Source organism: Mirounga angustirostris, unplaced genomic scaffold (genome assembly GCF_029215605.1).
Source record: "Mirounga angustirostris isolate CCGP_5_RB_7025 unplaced genomic scaffold, mMirAng1.0.hap1 SCAF_12, whole genome shotgun sequence".
Lineage (NCBI taxonomy): Eukaryota > Metazoa > Chordata > Mammalia > Carnivora > Phocidae > Mirounga > Mirounga angustirostris.
In genome coordinates this window covers 48,887,278-48,913,135 of record NW_026991720.1, presented here as the reverse complement: position 1 = coordinate 48,913,135, position 25,858 = coordinate 48,887,278, and the positions used below count along the sequence as shown (strand labels likewise).

General features: G+C 43.0%; 1 long non-coding RNA gene across 7 annotated transcripts in view; it reads left to right on the top strand.

Annotated features, from left to right (window-relative positions):
* Positions 1-21,397, top strand: part of LOC123835466 (uncharacterized) — a 138,653-nt gene extending 117,256 nt beyond the window's left edge. For 3 of the 7 annotated variants that reach the window (XR_010406488.1, XR_010406481.1, XR_010406486.1), the window contains one exon: positions 17,038-21,397. This is a non-coding gene — a long non-coding RNA (uncharacterized LOC123835466). Of the gene's footprint in view, positions 1-2,115; positions 2,214-7,273; positions 9,027-17,037 lie in introns of those variants that run through there. The other 4 variants (XR_010406474.1, XR_010406477.1, XR_010406471.1 and 1 more) reach the window with 4 other exon arrangements.
* Positions 21,398-25,858: the final 4,461 nt, after the last annotated feature.

The window sequence follows — 25,858 nt, the reverse complement described above, 5'->3', positions numbered from 1 at the left end:
CTGGGCTTATGATTCTTGCACTAATCGTAGCTAAATTAGAACAACTGGCTTGTTTATTTCAGATAATTTATAGCCATTCTGTGTTGTTTTCCTGTTGCCTTTGAGAGGGAAGAAAAAGCCACCGTTTGTAGAATGCTCATTATGTTCTGGGCTTTTTATGTCTATTATTTGATTTCATTCTCATGACATCTCTGGAGGAAAGCATTATAACCTCTATTTCACAGATGGGAAACCCAGCTAAGAATGTGTCATGTTCAAGTTTACAGTTTATAGAGGAGCTGGGCTTTGACCTCAGGTCAGCTGGCCCCACAGCCTTGCACTAAATTCACTGCTTTCCAGGCCTTCCAGTGTGGGTCAATCTGGCCCAAAAAAGGAGGGCTGGAGCAATGGGGGGCTGACAGCATGGTCCTCCCTGTTGGTTGGGAGGTTGATTGCAAGCGTTTCTGTTACTACTCCATGTGAATAGTTTCTTTTCCCATGTAGTGACATGGTCTCACTCGTATTTTGTGTTGTAATTTGATGTTCCCTTGAGTTTCCAACCCAGTTCAACCACTTACCTTCTCCACGTAACAAGTTACTCATTGATAAAGCTGGGCTAATAATAGTATTTACTTCTTAGTTGTTACGAGTTAAGTAAGGCACCACTGAATATGTATGGGTGCCAAGTAGGGCTCAATAAGGGGGATCTGTTACAGTGACCAGCCCCGAAGTGCACACCTTCTGCGGCCAATCAGAAACAGCTTGTCATGGTCTCAAAACTTGAAATTCCTGAGTTTGTGTCACAATATGTTATTAAGAAAACATGACTCTAAGGTACTCTTCCTATTTGGAAAGTGATTGCTGGTATTGGAATTTATGGCTTTCACATGTTTGTTTGCTTTATAGGGTGTATAACTTGGGAAATGTGTACTTTAAGCTCCCTGTTCTTTGCAATGAATGCATCTTCATTCTCTCGCCTGCTGCCAAATATTTATGTAGTATTGGATGTGTTCATTCACTTATTCAGCGAATATTGAGTGCCTCCTGCATCTTCCTAGGGCCTCGGAATGTGTCCCCTAGGTTCCTATGCACAAGGAGGCCAAGTTCTAGTGTAGGGAGACATATATTTCCATAAACAGTCATATCACTCATATCACTTCATATCACATATAGGAAATACGTTGGAGCCAGGAGAGGAAGCAGCTATCTGTGTCTGGAGGAAAGGGGGGAGAGCAAGGGAGACTTTGAGATGGAGGAAACCCAGAGAGAGGAATGGGAGGCATGTGACATTCTTTGTCTCAAGACTAAGGCGTGTGATAGGGTCAAACGCAGGTTACATGTGAGGGAGGCAGAAGGCAAGCCAAGTAAGGCCAAGAGTCCAGATTAAAAAGGAATTTCCAGGCCATGCCAAGGATCTGGGGCTTTATATAGACACACCCAGAAAACTTTACAGGGGTTTAATGGAGTGGGAGCATCAGATTTCCATTGTAGAAGGAAAGAGGTTGAGACTGGAGACAGGGAGACCAGTTAATAATAAGAGCAGTTTGTGTTTTAACTCAGTCCTCAAAAGTACCCTATGAAGTAGGTACTGCTGTTACCATTTTACTGATGAAGAAGCTGACATACAGAGAAGAAACTACCCCAAGGTTCACACAGTGACTAAGAAGGGGCCACTTGGATTTGAACCCTATCAGCATGACTCCAGAGTCTGCAGATATGAATGCTAGACAATGGTATTTTACTAGAACTCTACCGTCTAAAAAACTATAATAATAGTTCTCATGAGAAATGGTGAATACTAAACCACCTGTATAGCCCTGAGGCTGCAGGATCAGGGGACAATTGTCCTCTGTAGCAGAGGTTGCTACCTGTCCACTCAATATCCATTCTCTCTCTTAGAACTCCCCATTTTTATCTGAGCACCTGACTGCCTGGTATATAGATTATAATCCCCAGCTATCCCTGCAGCTAAGTGTGGCCATGAGGCAAAGTTTTGGCAAATGAAATATTTAGGAGTGTTGTATGACAGCTTCTGGAGAATTCCCTCATGATTGGCACATGCCGTTTGCCTCCTTCTTCCTGATCTCTTTCTCCATCCTGCTTTGTGGAATGTGGATATGGTGGCTACCACCTTAGATCATGGCAGCAGGAGCTACTCCCTGGAAGGAGCACGGACACCTGAAGTCTTGGTGAAACAGAACTCCTACACCAGCCTGATTTTCTCTGACGGACAGGTACATTTTTATTTTGCTTCAGACAGTGTTATTTTGGGTCTTTGTTACTTTTAGCTGAACCTAACTCTTACTAATACATACCCCAACTTCCTAGGGGAAAATGATAAATGTTGAAAATATGATAAAATAGAAGGATCCATGTAAATGAAATCAACTCTGCACGTTGTAAAACAAAAATCACCGTTCAATTTGTCTGGCAACAGTTTAGAAATCTCAACGTTTTTGTCAAGGTAGATGATGGAAACAAGGAACACTATGATCAGTGGAAGAGGTGGACCTGATTTCCCAGTGTGTCAGGGTCAGGAGAAACAAATGTGCCAGCATTCCATTGTGTGGGGGTCATACTCCCCACTACCACCCCAAGGAAAGTGATCACCTGTAGCAGATTTTATTATTAGTCCCCACCCCCTCCCTGTAACAATAGGATTATACATCCACGCTCTTTGCAACGTGACATTGGAAATGCTTCCTTGTAAAGTAGGTGGAATATACATTCCCTTGCCATTAATTTCAGGGCTTGCTCATGCAACTTGCTTGATCAATAAAATGTTAATTGTTGCAATATAGGTAGAGGCTTTAAATATGCTCGGGTGGTTCTATTTGCTTCTTACACTTATGCCATGTTCTGTGGGAAGGACATGTCCTTGAATGAGATACTCATGTATAAAAATTCATGAATGCTCCTTTTAAGTCAGTATAAAGATGTGAAGATACCAACCTGAAAGCATCATGATCCAAAATGATGGCAGTGATCCTTTTATTTTGGTAGTAGCTTCATGCACATTTAATTCAATTCCATACCATTCACCCGTTTAAAGTATACAATTCGGTGGTTCTTTGTATTTTTACAGATCTGTGTAGCCATCATCACAATCAATTTTAGAATACTTTCACCAGCCCCCAAAGAAACCCCATGCCCTTTAGCAATTACCTCTTGCTCCCCAAATTCCAGTCCCCTTCTCCATCCTGAGGCAACCACGAATACACCTTCCATCTCTTTGGATTTGTCTGTTCTGGACACTTCATATAAATGGGAAGCATACATTATGTATTCTTTTGTGACTGGCTTCTTTCACTGAGCGTAGTATTTTAAAGGTTCATCCATGTGATAGCATGAATTGTTACTTCATTCTTTTTATTGACAAATAATATTCCATTGTGTGGCTATGCTACATTTTATTTATCCATTCGTGAGCTAATGAATTCAATGGTACTTTTGTGTAACCACAGAAATATACAGAAGGAAGAAAAGTGGGGTACAATGTGCTGATGACTTGACGAGACCGGTCATGTCCACATAGCATTATACCCACACAATAGTCCATTTCTCATTGTAAGTAAATATGTTGCCATATGATTTAATATACCAGTCTCTCCAAGACTTACTAACATGAGACAGTGTCTCCAGGTACAATCAACTTACAATTCCACATAGCTCATGGAGACCAAAACTTTCTTACCAGGTAACTAAGCCTATTCTTCTATCTGGTCCACTGTGTGATGCGCTCAGGATTCTAGTGTTACTTCCTCCATCATGGCATGTACTCTGGGGTATCTTTGTTTTACTGAGACAGCCGGTTTACTGACACCCAGTTTCAAATATATTTGTCCATATTGCTCGCAGTCCACCAAGGACTCTGTCATCTCAATTACCATGAGAACACTACAGTGACTAAGGAGTCCTGGCGTCCCACCAGGCCAGAAATGCACCGTATCGGACGAGAGCAATTTTCTTTGGCGCAGTGACTGTCAACCCTAGAGATGGAGTAGCACTACCTCAGAAGTGTGCCCTTCACAGAGTAATATTTTGTCCCATTGCCCTGGTTTAATTTCGACTGAATGGAAATTATTATGAAAGAAGGGCAAGAGAATTACATCTTACCGAAAGTGCTCAGAGACTTGCAATTGGTAGATAGGTAAGTAAGTCCTGGAGATTGAACTCGCAGCCGAGTGATTCTAGTTAGCAATACTGTATTATAGACTTCAAAGTTGCTAAGAGACTAGATCGCAATTGTTCTCACCACAAAAAAGAAGTAATAATTATGTGACCTGACAGGGTTGTTAGGTAAAGCCACAATGGTAATCATATTGCAGTATATAAATGTATCAAATCAACATGCTGTATACGTTAATCTTACACAGTGTTATATAACAGTTATATCTCAATAAGAAAAGAAAACGATCTTTCATGACAAAAAAAAAGTGTTCAGGGGAACATGGGTTTAGAAAGTTTAAAAAATACTACATAAAAAAAAAATACTCCATGGCCAGTAAACCCCAGTGCCTGCAGGACCAGATGGGAAGAACCAGTCACATGGAAGGATTGGAAAGAACTATCAAGCTGGAGAATAGAGATCAGCTACATTTTTAAATTAAATGCTGATAACGTTAGACATGGATAATCCAAAGATGGGTAAAAATATACTTAGACATTATGAAATGCACTCTTGAAGAATCCTGTGAAAGAGATTATAAAGCCCAGTTGAGATCCAGGGAGGACAAATCGGAGATTGATTTGCCATTCCCGACTCAGCTTGGAGTATAAAGTCAAATGGCTCTTCTGGGATATTTTCCACACATATAGGGAAGAATTACTCTGTGATATCTTACAGATTTCTGATCAGTTTATTTGAGAGAATTTATACATGTAAGCTCATGGGGTATTTTTCAATTTAAGGACCATCACGGGAAGAGCATCTTTCCTGTGTTTGGTGTCTTTGCCGATTGGTGGCCGAACAGAAATCTCCCCATTCCCCCAATCAAACAGCGACCTCAGGACTTTCTTCTCCTAATTGACCAAATGCAAAAGCAACCAGACGACATCGCCTCCATTCCCAAAGGGCAGCCCATTGAAGTGGCTGCACTTGCCAACCCTGCCCGGGCTTCCGCAAGTCAGTGGCAGCTCCCCCTGCAGGTAGAAAGAGGGAAAAGGGGCCAGAAGTCAGCAAGAGAGGAAGAAAGAGGAACTGCCACGGCGATGAGTAAAGCTTCATTACTATAAAAAAGGGAACCACGGTTTTCTCTCCCCGCTTTCATGATGAAGTAAAACAAAATGGAAAAGAAGAGCGAGCGAAGTGATTGCTTAGTAAACGGCCTCAAACCTAGCACGTGTTTATTTAAGCGTCTCTGTGCAAACATAACCCTGGGTGTCCGTTAAATCAGCAGGCATGTCAGTTGGCACTTCTGGTTACAGACCATTTTACGGTCATACATCATTCATAGCCGTAAAAGCCATTTGCCCTCTGTCACCCAACCAATCAGGATCCAGCCAAGAGGAAGCAGAGCAGTAGCCTGGCAGTTTTCTCCAGGCTCCTCTGAATTTCCTCAACCTGGTTCAGCAGAATGTCACAGAAAATTAACTCTCCTGGGTTATTAAGAACCCCTTCCCTTTCCCCTCCCTACTGAACAGCAATGTATGATTTCAGGCTAATATTTACCCCATCACAAGCAACCCCTGGTGACGTGGTCCGGGGTAAAAGGCGCAGGCGCCCCACACGGGGCCGGCATCGCACCTGCTGCTCGGAACCCCACGAAGGAAGGTGCCCCTTGAAGGAAGGTGGGGGCACGGCTCGCCATGCCTCTGCAATTCACTCCTAAGGCCCACTTCGAGCAGATTTGAAATTTATGTCAGTATCGAAGCCACCCAGCGGGTAACCTTGATCTGCCCTTGCATCTCTCTTGTGAGTTCATATTGTTTCACTCCTCGCCTCCTCACTATTATTTTGTGATCGAAACGGAGATGACTGCCAAGGCCTGGTGACCGCCTCGGGCCTTGCAGACCATGCATCTTGCGGTTCTTCCCAAATGCCTTTGCCTCCGGGATGATATTTGGCTCGAAATGCCTCCCCAAGTCGAGGGTCCTCCTTTTACATTTATTAGTTCTTAACTCTTTCTGGGTGCACCCCTTCATTTATGAATAAGCCTCCGGAGTCGTGGACACCACCGCAGGGGGCACCGGGATGGCCCAGTTCCCTCCCCCCCCCGCCCCCGTCTCTCTCTTCTCAGGTCTCGCTCTGGCCTCTCCAGTCGTAACGGGCTAGGATCAATTTTCCAGTGGCAGCTTGGCAATAATAGTGCAAAATGTATATTAATACAGAAATAGATTGTGAAACTGTCCTTAAACAAACAAATGAGCCACTTTAAAATATTACTGCTATAAATGACCATGACAGTACCACAGCACATATAATAAAAAATAGCTGCTCAAGAGAAGCTACTGAATTACTATAGTAATAAACCAGATGTGATTATTATCATTTAACACGGTCATTGAATACCGTGAATCCCTGAAGCCATTAAAATATTTATGATTAAACATTTGCTATTCCTTATAACAGAACATATAGTTGGGTACTAAAAAACTGTTAAAGTATTATTTCAGCTAATATATGCCAGTTCTATAATAGAGGTCAACCAACATTGCCGGAATTCTTTAGAAGAGGGATGAACAGCTGCCTCTCCATATCTTGACATATTTCAGGATGTTTATGCTAGTAATATATACTCTCATGGTCCTGGGGAGGGTGTATCAACTACACACTACTAAGGTAAAAATATGTTCCTGTTCTTTATAGTCATGAACAGATGTGGGCTTGGGGGCTGTTCTGGTCATTTTTCTAGAAAAAAAGCAGATGTAGCAGATGCTTTCAAAGCCCTGCTCATATCCCGTGGCCTTTGTCTTGAGCATTCTTCAGCAAGCATCTCCACTGGGGGGGGCTCCATTTGGCCCACGGGGGCCGGAAGAAGGGCCAGGGAATTAATGTCCCTGGGAGTGGCCCTTAGCCTTGGCCGATGGAGCTGGGGAATAAATATCTTGGCCAAATGTATGGACATAGCTCTCTTTCAAGCTCTGTCCTTTGCCTGCGCTCTTGACCCTGGTCGCTTTCCTGATGATTGTTTTCAGTTAAAATTTTAGTTCCGTTAAATACAAATTGGGTTTGTTAAGCTAGGCAAAAATATGACAATCGGTGTCTTCTCAAATTTAACTGGAGACACTTCTGAGCCACAAGGTCAATCTTTCGGGGCATTGGCTTCTCATCTCTCTTCCTGTTTCTCGGCAGCCCCAGCTTCATCAGTGGATGGGGGCTGTTGCCAGGAAAGGAACTCATCCATCCGTAGAGCGTCCCGGTGATGGCCCAGGAGCGGAGAACTCCGTGCTGGAAAGAAGAGTTGAATGAGAATTCTTCGTCACTATTGCTTGAGGTTCACCTGAAGATTTTAATTATTCATGCTCCCAGAATTGGCTATTTCTTATTAAATGGATACCAACAGTAATCACCTTCCTTATATCTTTAGAGATATATTTTCCAAGAAATAACATGCTTGAGTTGTTTGAACCCTGCCAAGGGATGATGTGGTAAGAAACAAAAATATGAGAATTTTGGAAGGAGCTCTATTCCTTACCTGGTGTGTGCATGTATGTGTATATATATATATATATATATATATATATATATATATATATATATATATCACGTTGTATAACTCCATCTCGTTTCCTAGCTTGCTAGAGGCTTAATTTTCTCATTTGTGAAAGGGCCATAGCAACTGTATAAATTGATAAAATGTGTATAGAGCATTTATATAGACTACCAGATGAGTAATAGGCATTTAATAAACGTTAATTTATTAAATGATGAATGAATGGTGAATATACCTACAATGAAGCTGTTCTATACTATCCTGGTGACAACTAAATTCTTGGCATCAGATATCACCTGTTGGGAACCCATTTCATTCCCAGCATGTCTCTCTCTAGCTTCCCATCATATGGTTTGGGCAGTGTTATATATCTCTGTCATGTGGGATCCATATTTGTCCTTATACTCCCAAATTATATTTGTCTAGGTCCATCCTGCTCTTGCTGTGGTTTCACATTTGTAGGTTTAATAACCTGGGCAGCTGTCTGATGTATGTACAGGAAAACTCACAAAACCTCAGAGTGGAATAAAAAACATTTTCGAAGACCCCTGCTGGCTCAGTCAACCCTAATGAGCTATTAGATCATTAGAGACTCTTTGCCGTCAATTAGTCATTAGATCGGCAACCATTCACTGATGACAGGGCTCTCCTACTTAAAGGGATAGTGCTATTAGAATGCAAAAGGACCATTGCTGGAATCTCTGAAACTCTGAAAAAGGAGCTCCATGTGGTCTTTTCAACTGTCAGTTACTCCAAAACCTAAAATGAGGCTCATCTACGATAGCTGTTTAAATTTTCAGGTCACATTGACTTAAAGAATTTCCAGTGAAAGGGCAGAAGACATGAACAGACATTTTTCCAAAGAAGACATCCAAATGGCCAACAGACACATGAAAAAGAGCTCAATATCGCTTGGCATCAGGGAAATCCAAATCAAAACCTCAGTGAGATACCACCTCACACCAGTCAGAATGGCTAAAATTAACAAGTCAGGAAATGACAGATGTTGACAGGGATGTGGAGAAAGGGGAACCCTCCTACACTGTTGGTGGGAATGCAAGCTGGTGCAGCCACTCTGGAAAACAGTATGGAGGTTCCTCAAAAAGTCGAAAATAGAGCTACCATATGATCCAGCAATTGCACTACCGGGTATTTACCACAAAGATACAAAAGTAGGGATCTGAAAGGGTACGTGCACCCCGATGTTTATAGCAGCAATGTCCACAATAGCCAAACTGTGGAAAGAGCCCAGATGTCCATCGACAGATGAATGGATAAAGAAGATGTGGTATATATATACAATGGAATATTATGCAGCCATCAAAAGGAATGAGATCTTGCCATTTGCAACAACGTGGATGGAACTGGAGGGTATTATGCTAAGTGAAATAAGTCAAACAGAGAAAGACATGTATCATGTGACCTCACTGATATGAGGAATTCTTAATCTCAGGAAACAAACTGAGGGTTGCTGGAGTGGGGGGTGGGGTGGGAGGGATGGGGTGACTGGGTGATAGACACTGGGGAGGGTATGTGCTCTGGTAAGCACTGTGAATTGTGCAAGACTGTTGAATCTCAGATCTGTACCTCTGAAACAAATAATGCAATAATGTTAAGGAAAAAAAAAAAGAAGAAGAAGAAGGTAGCGGGAGGGGAAGAATGAAGCGGGGGAAATCGGAGGGGTAGACAAACCATAAGAGACGATGGACTCTGAAAAACAAACTGAGGGTTCTAGAGGGGAGGGGGGTGGGAGCATGGGGTAGCCTGGTGATGGGTATTGAGGAGGGCACGTTCTGCATGGAGCACTGGGTGTTATGCACAAACAATGAATCATGGAACACTACATCTAAAACTAATGATGTAATGTATGGGGATTAACATAACAATAAAAAAACATTAAAAAAAAAAGAATTTCCAGTGAAAGAGGAATTAAAGGCTTGTTATAGCTTACATGTAGACATATAGCCCAGGTGGAGTAGAACGGGCTCAAATCCTCTTGTCCATGTGCCTTGTCCATGATTTCTGTGACTTTTTAGGGCCTCGTGTTCTTGGGGGTCTTTTCCTCCAGTACCTTGTTCCTGCTGACCTCGGGACCTGTCTTGGATCTCAAGGCTGCTCTCTCTCTCTTCTCTGGCCTGTGACCACCTAGACATACCCAGTTTCCTGGAGGCCTACAATTACTACTCATAGAATGCTCTGTGTATGGACCTGTGCTGACAATTCCACGTGCATGCGTGTGTGCGCGCGCGCGTGCGTGTACACGTGCTTGCGCATAGCCGATGTTACCTAGCAGTCCAGCTTGGCAGATAACTAACTGCTAATTAAGAATTGATATTGGACGTCATTGTTGGTAATAGTTCCTTTTCATACCCACATCAAGGGAGATGCTTTTGCCAGCTTTCCTCCTAAACATCTCCCAGCAGCCGCTCTGCCGTTCTCCCTCAAAATACTCTTTCCCTCTCTCTGATTCTCAGGCTGCTCCCAGAACCTCAAAATCCCTCCAGTGTTACTAGGCAGAGCAATTCACCACTGTCTTGGACCCAATTGGAAAGTGATCAAATGGTCCATATAAGTATTTGCTAAAAGGATGACGGTTTTCTCCCCTAAGATGAATTCTGCTGCAGCTCAAATAACAGATGATTTTCCCCAAATATGTGGAATATTTGTACAAGCAAGCAAAGATCATGTGCATTAATGCTTGATATATTTTCAGGAATTGTGTTGGAGAACTCCATTACCCACACTCCTTCACCAAGACATAGCACTTTCTGGAATGAACCATGATCTCTTATGGTGGGCGGAGCCAAAGTTTGTCTCTGTCCAAGTGCATTCCTGACATTATAATGAGCAAATATGATTCCCAGTGTATAAATATTTGTCTAAAAATGCTTCCTGGCTATCTTTAAATGAAAGTAAATTTTATCACCTTTTAAACTAGTAAGAACACTTTGGAGGAGCATTCTTCTGCTGGGAATGTCCGAGACTCAATGAGGAGGATAAGTGCCCTTTTGAAGTGGGTGGAACTGAGTTGTCAGATCCTCTCTGCCCTAGAGAAGTGGGTGTTTGATAAAGATTCAATTGCTGGTGATGTTTACTTGAGAGAGTCTATTAATTTTAGTTAATTTATCTTCAAATTTACTTTAATGTTCTACAGATAACGTTAATGTTTAGTTTTTTCTGCTAAAGAAGAACTGGAACTACAGAGTAAAGCTTGTGTCTTTGGTGAAATATGAGGGCACCTGGGTGGCTTAGTCTGTTAAGCGTCCCCTTCTTGATCTCAGCTCAGGTCTTGATCTCAGGGTCATGAGTTCAAGCCCCACATTGGGCTCCACACTGGGAATGGAGCCTCCTTAAAAAAAAAGTGTAATGTGGTTCTCTAATATTAATTTTTGGGGGACTCCTGGGATGATTCTTAGCAATAGTGACAATAATCACTTTCTGATTTCTTTTTTGAACCAAGCTTTTACGTTATGTGGAGAGCAACGCAAAGCCCTATTGGACATTATCACACGTTTTCTCATAGCGCCCCCTTGAAGCAGGTATATATTACCTCCTATTTTACACTGGAGGAAACCCATTTCATTTCACCTACATAATACTTTTTCCAGAAGTATGGGCAAGAACCACAGCTGTGTCATTACCTGTTACCCACTGTGCCTAACTCAGTGCCTGGCCTCTGGTGGGTACCTACGAAGTATTTGCCGACTGACTGGCTGGATCAATGAGTCAGTGTAGAGAGGAGGAGTAACTCAGTCAAGGCCATTGGGTAGGAAGTGGATCCAAGACTCAAACCCACGGCTGCTGGACTGCTGAGCCCAAGCTCTTAAATGTCATGTAGCAATTGCATCCACCCCATGCCCAGCTCCCATACAAAAACAACAGGTTGATTTGAACAATGATATCTTTCTTGCTGCCAAGGCACACAAGTCTTTGTGGAAATGTGAGCTCCATAGCAAAGCATCTTTCATCCCTGGGGAAAGACAGAATTCCTCCCTGAATTTATCCCCCTGAGTGGTGTAAAAGAACCCCTGACCCTTGGTGCACCCGGAAGCATCCCAAGCCTAACCTTCTCCAGGTCGTGGTCAAAGCTCCAGAGAAATCTGTTTAAGACTCCAAAGTCTGGCCTTGAGAAATTCTTAATGGTCCAAATACAAAGGGGCAGAGTGGGATGAGATGATGCGGAATTGAGGATGGTGGGGGCTGTGCAGAATTTCTTTTCTTAAATGAAAAGCCCAAATAAAATAAATAAATGAAAACATAAATCACAGTGTCTTCTCCGGGCTCCTGGCTGGAGGAAAACAAATTAGAAAGGGCTTGAATGAAAGGAGTATTGAAGAAGCTTGACTTGAATTAAGTGGTTATATATTTTAAAAGCACTTTTGTTGGGTCCTGTAAAAATAGCAAATAAAAAGGTAGTAATATCCCCTGGCTCTGCAAGGCAAATACCAGTAATAAAGTAAGCTTGGCTATGTGTGTGTGTGTGGGGGGGAGGGTGGGGACAGGGGGCGGAATTTAAGAGTATAAACTTCAGTAGAAGGGAAAAGTAAAGCATTTGGTTTAGAAACACTTGCGTTTTTCCCTTAATAATTAATGATGAGGTGCTATGTTTTCAAATAGATATCATGTGTCTTTCTAACACCATTCGCTTTGCTCTTAAAATGGCCCCCAATGAAATTTAGAGACAGAACTTGATTTTTTTTTTCTTTGACAGGCAGCCTCAAGGAGTTGTTTCAGGGCTATCGAATACTTAAAATTTAGGGTCCATTTTACAATCCCTTCCTACATAGTCTGAGGGGAGTTTCATGGCAAAAACCGTAGCAAACATCTAACCCAGGCACCACCAGCCAATTTGCAGCTCCTTTTTGACCTGCCGTGTTATGAGTAATTTAAAAAACATCAACTAGCGAGCTTAGATATTTTTACAATTACATTGAGGCTTGAGCAACAAATTCTGCAAAAATGGTTATGGGAGAAAATAACACAGAAAAAGTTACCAGGAAAGAGCTAAATGAACTTTCTCCTTGTTAAGAAATGTTTAGGTCCTTTTGTTTGTAAATGGCAGGTGGGTGGAACGATTCCAGTGTAATTTCAGAAAGCCATCTTCTGAATGTAATAAACATGTCTGCAATAATAGGATTCAGAAAATAGCAAAATGCATTCCAGACACCCTTTGATTGTGCATACAGAACAGAGACTTTAGCTATAATTGGCTATAACCCAGTTATGGACGGCAAATGACACACCATGGAGTTGGGTGATGTAGCAGAGCTCTGATTAGCGACGGTGCGGTTCAGCTGAACACCGCGCATAAAATAGCGGGCCTGTGGTGACACAGCACCTTGCCTCCCTTCTCCTTCCCTCTCTCCCTGCCTCCTTCCCTCTCTCCCTGCCTCCCCGCCTTCCTTCCTCGCTTTCTTCCTTCTGTTTCATCGCAGTATCATAACTTAGACGAGAAAACGTATTTTGTTATTACTCAACGAATCAAATGTCAGCCAAACCTTCATGCTCTTCAGAGAGTAACGGTCGTATGGAAAGGGGAAGTAGGAGCCCATGGGGAATTGACTTTTGGAGATCTAGATGTAATTTGAATCAAGAGTTATAATAGGAAATAAACCATTACAATAAACAAGGAAACATGTATACAATTACTTTCACGGTGTGATTTTATTCACTCTAGTTGAGAAAATAGGGAGATAACACTGACCGTAGCACCTGGGTATTTAATGCGAACTGTAAAATCTATTATATTAAACAAAGTCAAAAGCAATGTAAAAGATCTTGAATCTATTCAAGGCATGCACCTCATTACAGACTTAGCAAATTAAAACACAAATAGGATTAGAAAAGAATAATGTAACAATCTCCCACTACGGTCCCTAGAGCATTAAGTCATAAATTGGGTTTGCATTAAATTGTGCCTGCAGTATTGAATTCAGGGAAAGAGCTGTGGGCTGGAGATAAACCATGCTGGGCTACTCACCAACTTTGGCAAAGCTATGTGTTTTCTGAGACGTGTAGTAAATTTGTTAGACTATAGCAGGTCCACAAAAAAATGAGCACTTCATATCTTAATTAAAAAAACGGCGGTGTCACGCCGTATGTGGTTTGCAGAGATATAAATGCAGACAAAAATCTACATGTGAAACGGAGCTCTGTTACCTGCAGGAGTTGAAAGCAGTTAAATGCACTGCTTAATACCAGACATAATTGTTTGTTTTAACTCTCAACACCAAGTTTTTGATCAATTTTGTTTTGTTTTTATTTTTATTTATTTGTTTGTTTTGCAAAGGAAGGAAGAAATGGAGAAAGCAAACCATCCTCTTTAGAGAGCACATGTGGGCTTTTAGGGTATTCAGAGGAATGTTCTCTTTCATTCCATGTGAAGATTAAACCTTAACCTTAAGATTCTGGTTGATCTATAGAAAAATAGATGTGACTTATTTTTAAAAGCAAGTGAATGTACTAAAGTCAATTTTTTTAAAAGATTTTATTTATTTATTTGACAGAACGAGAGAGGGAACACAAGCAGGGTGAGTGGGAGAGGGAGAAGCAGGCTTCCCGCTGAGCAGGGAGCCCGATGCGGGGCTTGATCCCAGGACCCTGGGATCATGATGTGAGCCGAAGGCAGATGCTTAACGACTGAGCCCCCCAGGCACCCCCTAAAATCAATTTTTTAAATGAGGCAGGCTTTGGAAAAACATTGTCCACTACAATGCATGTTTCTTCTGAAGGGGTTTACTCTCTTTGGTTTGTCTCCTAATCCCCTGTGTGAGGGAGACTAATCAGGAAGAGGAAATCGTTCTGATCATTGTAGGGCACCCTCATGTTACTTCCTATCTGCTGCCTCTTCGCAAATGGGGAGGCCACATGCAGAGAGCCAACTGTCGGTCCTATCTCTTCAGGGCCGCTTTCGGGCACAGGACTCAATGTATTTTATTTTCTCTGACTTCTAAGGCTGCTATGAGATTTAGAGAAAATCGATGTAAAATGCTGAGATGCTCAAAAATGTTTGTCTCCCAGCTCCCTCTTCATCATGGAGTGGAAGTCATGAAAGTAACATTTGAAGGCAATCCAACTTCACTTGTGTGTGTGACCTTCCATGCTTCGTGGTGTGCAGGAACTTTTAGGTTCTTTTTTTTTTAATTTATTTATTTGAGAGAGACAATGAGATAGAGAGAGAGAGCATGAGAGGGGGAGGGTCAGAGGGAGAAGCAGACTCCCCGCTGAGCAGGGAGCCCGATGCGGGACTCGATCCCGGGACTCCAGGATCATGACCTGAGCCGAAGGCAGTCGCTTAACCAACTGAGCCACCCAGGCGCCCCGGAACTTTTAGGTTCTTGAGGGAAATATTTCTAGAGTGCCCTGTTGGGGGAGGTCCAAGCATCCTCTTCCTGGGCAGTTCCGTTTCCCTTCCTCTGCCTCTGGGCTCCATCCTCTCCCTTCCAGCCCACACTGCTGCTCTGACGGCCAGGCGAAGGGTTTCTACATCACACTTAGTAGCAGACCGTCTGTTTCAACCGGCATTGTATAGTTTTAAAAGCTTATTTGAAAGTCTAAACAGCTCCCATTTTGGCTTTAGTAAGACAAATATGGACAAAAACACGCAGTGCCCCTTAAGTATGATGGATCCTGGGGACCGCTGAAGTTTCCCGTAGCCAAAGTCTGGCTCATTATAGGGGCAATTTTTCTGCCACGTTATTTATGTGGTGGTTTTACTTCTAATTATGGCTCATGATGGCTGTTAGTGCTGAGCAGTAAGAGAGCAAACTGCATTGTACTGCCATTTAACTCCGGCCCATAAAATGGGTGATAAAGCTGAAGGCTTAAAACCAAAACAAAACCCCCCCAAATGTAACTTTCTATGACAAGCTCACATCCGTTTCTGCCGTTCTGAGGCTGGAAACCTTCCCTGAGGAAGCACAGGGAGGTGGGTGACTTCTGAGGCCTGGGGACCTCAAATTTCGCTCAGGCTTCACCCTTAAGTAATCCTTTATTATAGACCAAACAACCCCAGACCGCGGATATAATTAACACATGCCAGGTTTAATCAGAACCAGTGTACTTGTTGTTTGGAAACTAATGAAAGCAAATAGAGGTTAGTTAACACCGTAAATAATGAAAGGTCTTTTGTTGTTCTCAATTTTGATTACTATTTTTTGATGCTAAGACAAATGCCACTTGGTGCGTGCATAAACAAAGAAGATAAATGGCCGGGATGAGAATGAGTTGTCCATAATCTGATTACAGTGATAGAGCTGGCTCCTAGGAGAACCGCACAGGGCTTAATGATTGGGTTGTTGTTCTTAATATGTCTAATGTTCACTCTTAAAGAAATCAAGAAAAATGTTAAGAGGTTACTGATATTTCACCGTGCCGTTGGGTTGTCTGTCAGAGATTCTGACAGGAAAAGAACATTCTCTGTGCCTGGAACACAATGTCCAGCCATGTAAGCTAATTTGTCCAAATGACATTAGGAGGCATTTAAAACCGAAATCTGCCCCAATTCACTCCCTCTGCTGGTACGGCCATCGGGGGCAAGGCAAGGACAGGCTTGGTTTTGTGGAGGTTGCGATGCGATAGAATAGCTGTGAAATACCGCTAATCTTCGGCATACCTAGTTCCTTTTTCTTCTTGACAGAATGCTTCTAGATTTCAGTAAAATATCTGCTAGTGTTTGGAAAAGAAATACATTATTTAAAGGCTTGTGGCCACTCTAGCCTATTGGGATATTAAGGAGTGAACTTACAGTTATGGTCGCATTTGGTAGGAGCTCATGTTGGTTGAATGCAATGATTTGCACCCCTTCTTTTAGCATGAATTCCATGGTCCTGTGTGTGAGTGCACGTGTGTGTGTGTGTGCGTGTGCATGCACATTCACACGTACCATAACTCATAACTGAGTGGTCCTACAAATTGAAGCCAGTCTAACAGAGAGGTCTCCCTATGTGCATTGCTCATTGCCTCCCAGATACCATCACTATGGAGCCTGCAGTTTTCCTAACACATTTTAGGATTAATGCCATTCAGCCATTAAGACCTCTGTTGCCTTTGAAACTCCAAACTGGACAATTGGATTTCAGATAAACAGGAATTGGGATACTCTGCTTATTTTAAACCAGCAACCCAAATGAGTTGGAATACTCTAATTTCAATTCATCAAATATATATTGAGAGCCCACTATGTGCTAGTGTCCCATTTTACAGATGAGAAAGCTGAGGTTCAGAGTGCTTAAATAACTCCCCCAAGACCCCTAGCTGAGTGGTTAGTTAGTAGTTTAGTCTCAACTTTGAACAAAACCTAGTTCCCAGGTCCATGCTCTTTCTGCTACCCTGTGTGTCTCGATCAACAGTTAAACCTCCATGTTTCACCAAATATTAACTATCTGGTCTCTTTTCTTGATAGGGTCTACAGATCTGATAGAAGTAGGCGAATGACCTTGTCCTATGCAAGGAGAAGCAGCAGACGACGATGGCCTAAGCGATCTGCTCTCTGCACCGTGGGGGCGGAATGTGTCTTACGGCACTTCTCAGTTCCCTGGTGGGTCTGCCTCCTCTTTGCCTCACAGACCAGCCTTTGGATTCAATCACTTCCCAAACCCAACAGACTGAGGTTGGACTCCCAGGGACCCGGGAAAGACATTGGGGTGGAAAGGAAGAGAGAGAGAGCAAGAGAGGGCTGATCCTCTTCCTGTCCGTTCCAGCCCTTGCCTCCTACTGTTGGTCCATTTTAGAGCCACGTTTTCACACTCTGGCACCCCCCCCGCCAAGGGCAGGGAGAGGGAATGAAAGGAGATGAGACAAAAGCACAGCTGTGCTGTTTATTAGGCCTCTGGTTTAAAAAAAAAATGGAGAAAGAGGTTGGAACTAAGCTGCTCTCTCTTAGAAAATGCTGGCAGTGAGTGATTTTAGTGGCGGGTTTTTGGCATCTAAATATATTAGCTGAAGTATTTGAATATAATGAGCTATGCGATATGGTGGGGTAGAGAGAGCCTGAGGCTAACCAGCATGATTGTAGTGACCTTGGGCGAGCCATTTCATATCTCTGGGCCTCAGTTTCCTCTTCTGCGCCAGATGCAGTGAGCCAGACGATCCCCGAGACTTCCGAGGAAAAGCGCGAGAACTAGAACAAATCACCTGCTGACTCACCTGAATCTTAGCTGTCACTCCATTCATGCAGGAGCTGTGTGACCAGGGGTCAGTTACTCAACCTCTCTGAGGCTTAGTTTCCACCTCCGTGAAATGGGGATAAGACCTCTACCTCAGAGGGTTGTTAAGAGGTTTAGACTGGCTAGTGCACGGTCAGCTTCTGGGGAAGGCATTTTCCCCAGACTTGAAGGAAGGTCTGGTGAGTGGGATGTCTTGAAGGCGAGTGGGGAGGAAGCTGGTCTATGAAGTACAGGCTGGGAGAGGCCTGGCCTTGAGGGGGACTGTGGGGGCTCTGAGCCACCCTTCCCAAGGGAGGAGAAAATGAAGTCACTCTTGGTAGCAGGGCAGAAAACGGGATATCTGGATGCCACGCTTTGTCGGGAACATTGCCTTCGAGGGGGGAAAAGAAATCTTGGAGCCCTCCCGCCTCCTTGCCTACGGCTTTTCATTCTTAACTCTTTATTTTTAATGAAGATGGTAAGGTTTACGACTTTGACAGTTCCATTTATTTCTACCATTTTCATCTAAAACAATACAATGAACAGCAATTATTTCCGCCCGGGGTTTCAACTACAGCTGGATAAATGTCAGTATTAATTAAACACGTTCTGGGTACTCTGTGTTGTCTCTTCTGTTTCTGCCTGTCTGTCTGTATTTCTCTCTCTACCACCAGCTACCAAACCATCCCTCTCTCCTACTTTCTTCTTGTCCCCATTTTTCATCCTCACTGTGGACACAGGAAAACACTGAATATGGCGCCTGGGTGGCTCAGTCGGTTAAGCGTTTGCCTTTGGCTCAGGTCATGATCCCTGGGTCCTGGGATCGAGTCCTGTATCAGGCTTCCTGCTCAAGTGAGGAGTCTGCTTCTCCTTCTCCCTCTACCACTCTCCCTTGCTCATGCTCACTCTTTCTCTCTCAAATAAATAAATAAAATCTTAAAAACAAAAACAAAGAAAACACTGAATAATCAGGACCCAGTTGAACGAAGGGGTTGAACCCATGGTTAAGAACCCCGTGCGTGAAGAATCCCAGAAGAGTAAACCCTCCCTGGAAGAGCACATGGAGGGTCCTAGTGAAGGACAGACAACACTTTCCATTCTTGGGCTCACTGCCCAAAGCCTCCAGGCTACCGAGGGGGTGACCCAACTATTCTTCCAGACATGAAGCTGGCCCGTTCCTATCAGTGCCAAGCAGAGAACAGAGGATCTTGCACCTGAGCAAGTAGATTTAATAACTTCTACACTTAAATTCTCTCCAGGCTTCCTCCTCAGGTATCACTCACCCAGTGTAGCTGGAGCTCTGTGGACACACTATGTCGCCAAGAAGACGGCAGGAACTCTCTGTGCATCATCATGGTCAAATAATTATATTTGTTAGGGATTTGCTTCTATAGGATATTTTTTTCTGTAAGTAAACACAATAAAAAAACAGAATGCTAGAGGAGGAAAAGAGAATTGAAATCACTGAAAAGGTGTCAGATGTTACCAGACATCTAAGATGAGATCATTAGAAAAGCTCGGCTCTGGGCTAAGGCAAAAAGGAAAATCTGGAGTGATACAGTTTATATCATCTGACAAAATCCCACCTTTTTTTTTCACTGAACCACTGCTTCCTAGAACAAACTTGGGGAAGAATTTATTACCTGGGTCCTTGTGTGAGTGCATGTTGGATGACCGGCTGAACAAAGTTTTCAAATAGAGTCTTAAAAAAGACCTTCGTCTTTGTGCCATGGGTATTCCTTTGTCTGAAAGGATGGGAGAATTCAGGTTACAGAGGCAGACCCAATATGTGGGCACTACCTTTAGGTTGGATTTAACACCATCTTTTAAAAAAATAATCACTTTGTAAATAAATCTTCCTTGTATCGAAAGTAATATATGTGCAATGTAGGAAATTTAGAAAATACAGATTTTAAAAAAGAGCTAAATCTCCAACGCCACCACTCACTTAACCACTATTGACATTTCAGTCTTGTCTTCATCTTCTTGTCTGTGTGTATCTTTGGCATGCATGTCTATTTTGTTTTGTTAAATGTTTTTTAAATTTAATAACGCAAATATTTCCCATTCAATAAATCTCTCTACAATATCACTTTGAATGCTTTCGATACTGTGTTGATATGAATACTATAGAGCACATCAGGAAAATGTTATTCCAATATATTTAGCCAACTGCCCGCATGCTAGATATTCGGGTTTCTAATACTTTTATAAACAATTCTGTAGTGAACATCTTGTGCTAACTGTTCTCAAGATACCCTCCGTGACCAGCCGTGTTTCAGGGAGGGCAGGTCTAGTCCATTTAAGACCTGAGTGCCCCACAGGGCTACAACTAATAAATTATTTGTCCAATGACTTGCAGGCATAATCTGCACTTCCTACACTTTTCCAGGCTGGAAGGAGGAAATAGTACTGAAACACACAATCTTGATATAAAGAGGATTTTCCAGGCCACTTATTGAAGGCAGTAAAATTCTTCATTTCTGTCCTTACATCCTGCAGCCTCGAGGTAGGAGAGAATAGAAAAGGTGGATGTGGGGATCACTGAAGAGGCAGACAGGATGGGGTTCTTGTCGGCCACTGAGTGGAGCCCTAATATTCCCTGAGGAGAGAGGACCCTGGTTTCTCTAGACCCTCTACGTGAGGTTCTGCCTCTACCTGATGGTCTTGTATAGAGATGGAATGCATTTGGATGCTCTTGCTTATATGCGGTGACTTTGTTCCTGGTCCCCAAAAGGTGTGTGGCATTTGAAAGTAACTCTCCCTCTCTGTGGTTCTTTGGAAGACTCAAAGACAGTTTGCGATCTAGACATGGAATAGTGAAATCTCCTCCAAAGAGCCATCCAAACACATGCCCTCCCATTCCGTCAAGTTCTCCCCATGCACGGTAATTCCTAGTTGTCAGACAGATGAGAATTTATAGCATGTTTGAACACCAATAGGGAAAGATTTTCCTGGACGATGTGGTTTGGAAGAAAACACAACTACAAAATGTCCCCAAGCACATCTTTATGCATTTGCACACGACCAACAACTTCACTCTAAGTGCATATAGGTAGACATAAATATTTAATCATTACAAATCTGAATTTATTGTAATCATATTCCCAGTGCTATTCTTTCTCCCTAAGTGTTTTTTATTTTCTAGATTGTACTTCAACCCCCAAGGATGTACTTTTGAGAAAATACTCCATTAAAGACATTGTTGGAGCAACTTTGATTATTCATTAGTGTATTTTAAAGTGGACCTGAATAGAAATGCTTTTCGCTAAAGTAAAAATACGTCCGTTTCTATGATCTAATTGTGCAATTGGTTAGAATTTCTATCTATCAGTTCAAAGGGAAACTTGGTTTCAATGAATTTGTTTTTAATAAAAATGTGTTATCTATGATAAATATATTTCACTTTGTTCAAATGGATTTGATTGGGAAAACATATTGAGCTGAGTACTGGTAGAGCTTAATTTCATTGCTTTGAGAAAACGTATTGAATGCTGGTTTGAATTAAATTCTATTTGTTTTAATAAAAGTGTATTGGACTGAGTGTACATATATTTGTTTTAGTGGCACTGCATTGGATCCAATAAAACTATATTGGCTTCACTGCTTATGTCTCCTTTTCAGTGAAAATGGATTGAATGGGAAAACGAAATAGGCATGAAGCAGCCAGCCCCAAGGTCTCCGCTTGGCGTGAGTATCCACATAACTGAGAGGGAGTGGGTTTCCATAGACTTTATATCAAAATATGCTTTTAAATTTAAATACCTTTTACTATCAAGGACTCAGATGTGAGACGGAATTGCCACCATAAAGAGTGCAATTTTCTGAAGCAGTCCTTTCCGTGGACAAGTTATGGGGCTGCCCAGGACATCAGAGGGGGAAATTCTCTGAAAGCCAAGAGCAGGTTTGTCAACATCCCTTAAGCTGTATGTGGCCTCATTGGTTCCAATAAGATGTGTCTACCAGGCATTCCTAAATCCCTTAAATAAGCAGAAAAGAGATCATGAGTACTCCCTAAGGATGGTGCTGGCCCATCAGCACTGAAATGGGTCTGACTTTGAACTGATTAAAAGGGGGAAGGGTTGAAACAAGTGTTACCCCGAGACGCACATCAGAATTACCAGACTTCCCGTGGATTATAGACCCTTAGAGAGGAGTCAGCTCTCCAGGGGCAGTTGACACTGGTACTGCTACCCAGAAAATGGCAGCCTATGCAAAGTGCCACGATCACATGGGATAGCTGGCTGTGACTCCCAGGTGCCCTGACTTACAGATATTCCTTTGTGTGGGTGCCCTGTCCCAAAAGCTGGAGTTCAGCTAATGAGGATTAATAATAATATTGGTTGTTATTCTTATGTGACTGTCTCTCTATTAAGAGAGTAGGTGCTCTGAATTGTTTTTCCCCCAGAAGATGAACTTGACCTGACTCTCCTATCCACAGTTTCATTTAGCCTTGATGAGAAATAAATGCAAATGCCACTTTCATTAACACCTTTGTTCCAACTAAATGTGCTAACAAGCTCTAGACTTCAACCTTCCCACTAATAAGTGGTAATTTTCAGCTAGTACCATTACCAAGGAACCCTAACCCCTTGGTGTATAGTTGCTCATTTTTTGAATGCATGGGTTCTTATAAGACCCTACAAGGTTAAGAGAAGAAAACTGAATCATGGATTTTTTTTTCCTCTGTGGCAATATCCCCAATTATGTACTGAAAATCAAGAATTAAATAGAACTTTTAATAAGGAAATTTGCTGTGCTGTCCTTGGAGATGTGGGGTTGTTATCCTAGGGGACAATAAGTGGTTCACTTTGTCAGAACCTAGTATTGATCCGTCACATTGTAGAAATATGATATGAAGCTGAGTCTACCAGCTTCAGAAAGGAAATAGCAATGTACAAATTTAATTCACAGTCCTAAAAATGGAGTTTTCAAATGATAATCCTAGGATATTTCTAGGATCGAACAATAGGGATGCAGAATACCTTGAGAAGGACCACTGCAGGAGTTTGGGGATGGCTGTGAAGAGAGACCAAATATATCTGGGAGCTGGAAAATCTCATGTGTAGATTTGTAGGCTCTTCCTGACCACAGTCTTAAAAAAAACTACATCCACTGGGGGAACCAATTAGAAACAGGCATTCTCTTTAGAAAGGCTGGTAAGAAGAAGGCTGCCCTTACACTTCCCAAGACGAATGAAAAAAAGTCACCCTCTGAAATGATCTGGGAGATGATTTCAGGGAACTCCAGAAGGTGAGTGGGCAGTAAGATAAAGAAGGAAGGCAGCCAGTAAAGGGCACGCTATTATGCAAGCTACCATTGTGGTCAGCTGGAGATTGATCTGCTGTAGAAATCTGGGAGTCAATACACAACCTGTGTCTTAGAGTTATGCCACTCAAGAGGTAAGGGAATTGAGGTATTTATATACCAAGACCAATTTGAACACCAACTCTCAACCTTGTCGGCTGAGAGCTGCTCCTGGGGAACATGAATCTTCAGGTGCATCCAGCCTGCCAGGTGAGCAAGCACAGGGGCTCTGACCACCAGAAAAAGCTTCAAGGCAAAGAATTCAGTTGGAAGTGGTATGGTTGTAGGGCAGGACAGGGCACTGACAAGATCTGCTAGCCCCACAAAGCCCATTTTACCGGTGAGTAAACTGAGATATATGTAAAAGTTAAGTAGTTTTCCCAGTGACATTCAGCTAATAAGCAGCACAGGCAGAATGCAAATCTAGCTTCTGTTCCACTTGAAAGTCAATGACTTGACCACTTGGCCACTCTGCCTTGGCCATGCTGTCCAGCTGAAGAAGCTGGAGAGCCTCCCAAGATTTAAATACCATGTCTAGAGGGTTTTACACTACCTCCAGGCTGGGGGCTGAGCATTACAGGCAGAAGAGGGGAATTGGAAGCCTTCTACAGTCTGAGCTTCTGTCTCTAGGAGTGGCCAGATAGTGATCTCTCTTTGGCCGAAACGAATCTTAGTGTCTAGATATCTGTTTACTAACCGGACACTAAACTGAACCTGTCCTCTGGTATATCTTTGCTTCATTGTTAATTGCAAAAACAAAACAAAACAAAACAAAACAAAACACCCATATGATCATGTGCTTCTGCGTGATTTTCATTGAGCCAAGGGGCTCCCTGCTACCTCCCAATTCCACTAGCCCCCACGTTGTCCCTGCACCCGGCTTCTGTATTTCAGCTGCATTTGCTAGCTGCTTTGTAAAGTAAGTTATGATGGCTTTGTGCTATAAAATAAAACCGCAATCCTCACAGCTGTTTTGATTCCATTTAATGAAATGGTGGTGACATCTGAATGTCACAATTGCAGAGAGGCGGACGGGTTGTTGTGGTTGCTGAGAGTAGAAAGCTCAGTCTTATTCCCCAGGCTAATATCTCATACAACAATTCCACAGTTATTACTGTTCTCTGTTCTGCTGCTATGCCCCTCTTACTAGGGAGGGACTTCAAGGATAGCAACAGACCTCTAGCTATTTTTCGTTACCTGTGAATACAATCAGACAGCTAGGGTGGAGAGGATTCATGCAGTATTGTGAAGATGAGTAAAATATGTCAGTGGGAAGAACCCTCAACTAACAGTTCCTGCCATTCAAAAAGTATACTGATCAGGAAAGCCAACAGCGTATGTGTCATCCTAGCAGAAAGTGCCAGAAAAATCTTTGGTTTCTCCTTCGTCCCACATAAAGTGGAGAGAGCAGTGCTGGGACGATATCAGCCAGCAAACATGGAGGCAAGTCAAGAAGCCAGTCTCGTCCTCAATCAATTATGCGAGAGTATTATCAAATCAATAAATTCACAGTGTGAATGCTTGCGGCAGATGGACGAACACTTGTCGGCTATCTGGAGCCGCGAGAGAGTCAGATTTATTTTCGAAGCTTGTTTGTCTCATTTCTCCTGCCTGGTGCTGGAAGGCAGAGCATGCATCTGTGATTTTTCAAATGCAAGAGATCTCCAGCTATTTTATAGCGTGTGAGATTGGGCTCTGCAAGCTGAACTCTCTAGGACTTCTGGCTTTTTGTCCTCAGAATGAGGACAAAGAGGAACAGATTTAGCAAGGGGTCTCTCTCTCCATGCCTGTGGTTGTTGGCCATGGCAGACCCAAGTTGGCTGGTTGTGGGAACTGGCCTCCCACACTTGCCTGTGACAGTGAGGGTCGGCCGCACTGTGACCTCACGGACGGGCTTACAGGAAGGGCAGAGGAAGCTTCAGCTGGACGTGCAGCCCGAGTCAGGACGATGTGGCCTCTAGCATACGGGGGTGTTACCAGCGGTCACTGACAGCACTCTCTCTCCTTCCAGTGGACAAGGATTCTGTCATACGTAATTGGCAGAGAACTCAACATGAGCTCTTGACTGAGCTAATCAAGGAGGAAAGGGACAGTCTTTTGTGTCAGAATTGGTAACTTCACAGCATCTGCCCTCCAGCTCCAGAAAGCATTTTTCAGTTTCTGTCTCGTGGGAGGAATCATCTTTCCCATTTTGTATATTGGGACAAGCGTGTTCTTGAAATCAAACAAGGAGCCCATGAACATTCGAGGTCTGAATTTGCAGCCTCCTGACCAGGGGCATGACCAAAAAGCCTCATTAGAAAAATTCTAGGTACCTTAGGGCAGAGTGAGTCCAGGGCTGTTGGAGGTGGGACAGAGTCTCAGGCTCAGTGCCTCGGTGTGTTCATTCATTCCTTCAGCCATTCAGTTGGTCAGTCGGCAAACCTCAATGAGTCTAGAGGTTCTCAACCCTAGCCCACCACTGGCTTAAATCAGACTTTCTAGGTGATTCTATTATCCAGTCAGTGTTGAATCACTCTGCCAGGTGCCAAGGATACATAATGTGGAGAACACAATCCCTGTCCTCATGGTCCAGGGTGATGAAATTCAATATGGTTGTGATAGAAGTAAGCCTGGGCTTCTAATAGGGGCAGAGAGAAGCAGCCCCAAATGGAGGGAGGGTAAGAAGATGAAGAAGAAGGAGATGACACTGAGCTGTCTTCAAAGAAGGAGCAGGAATTGCACATTAGCCAGTCAAAGAATGGGGAAGGCAGATCCTGCAAAGTCTGGGAG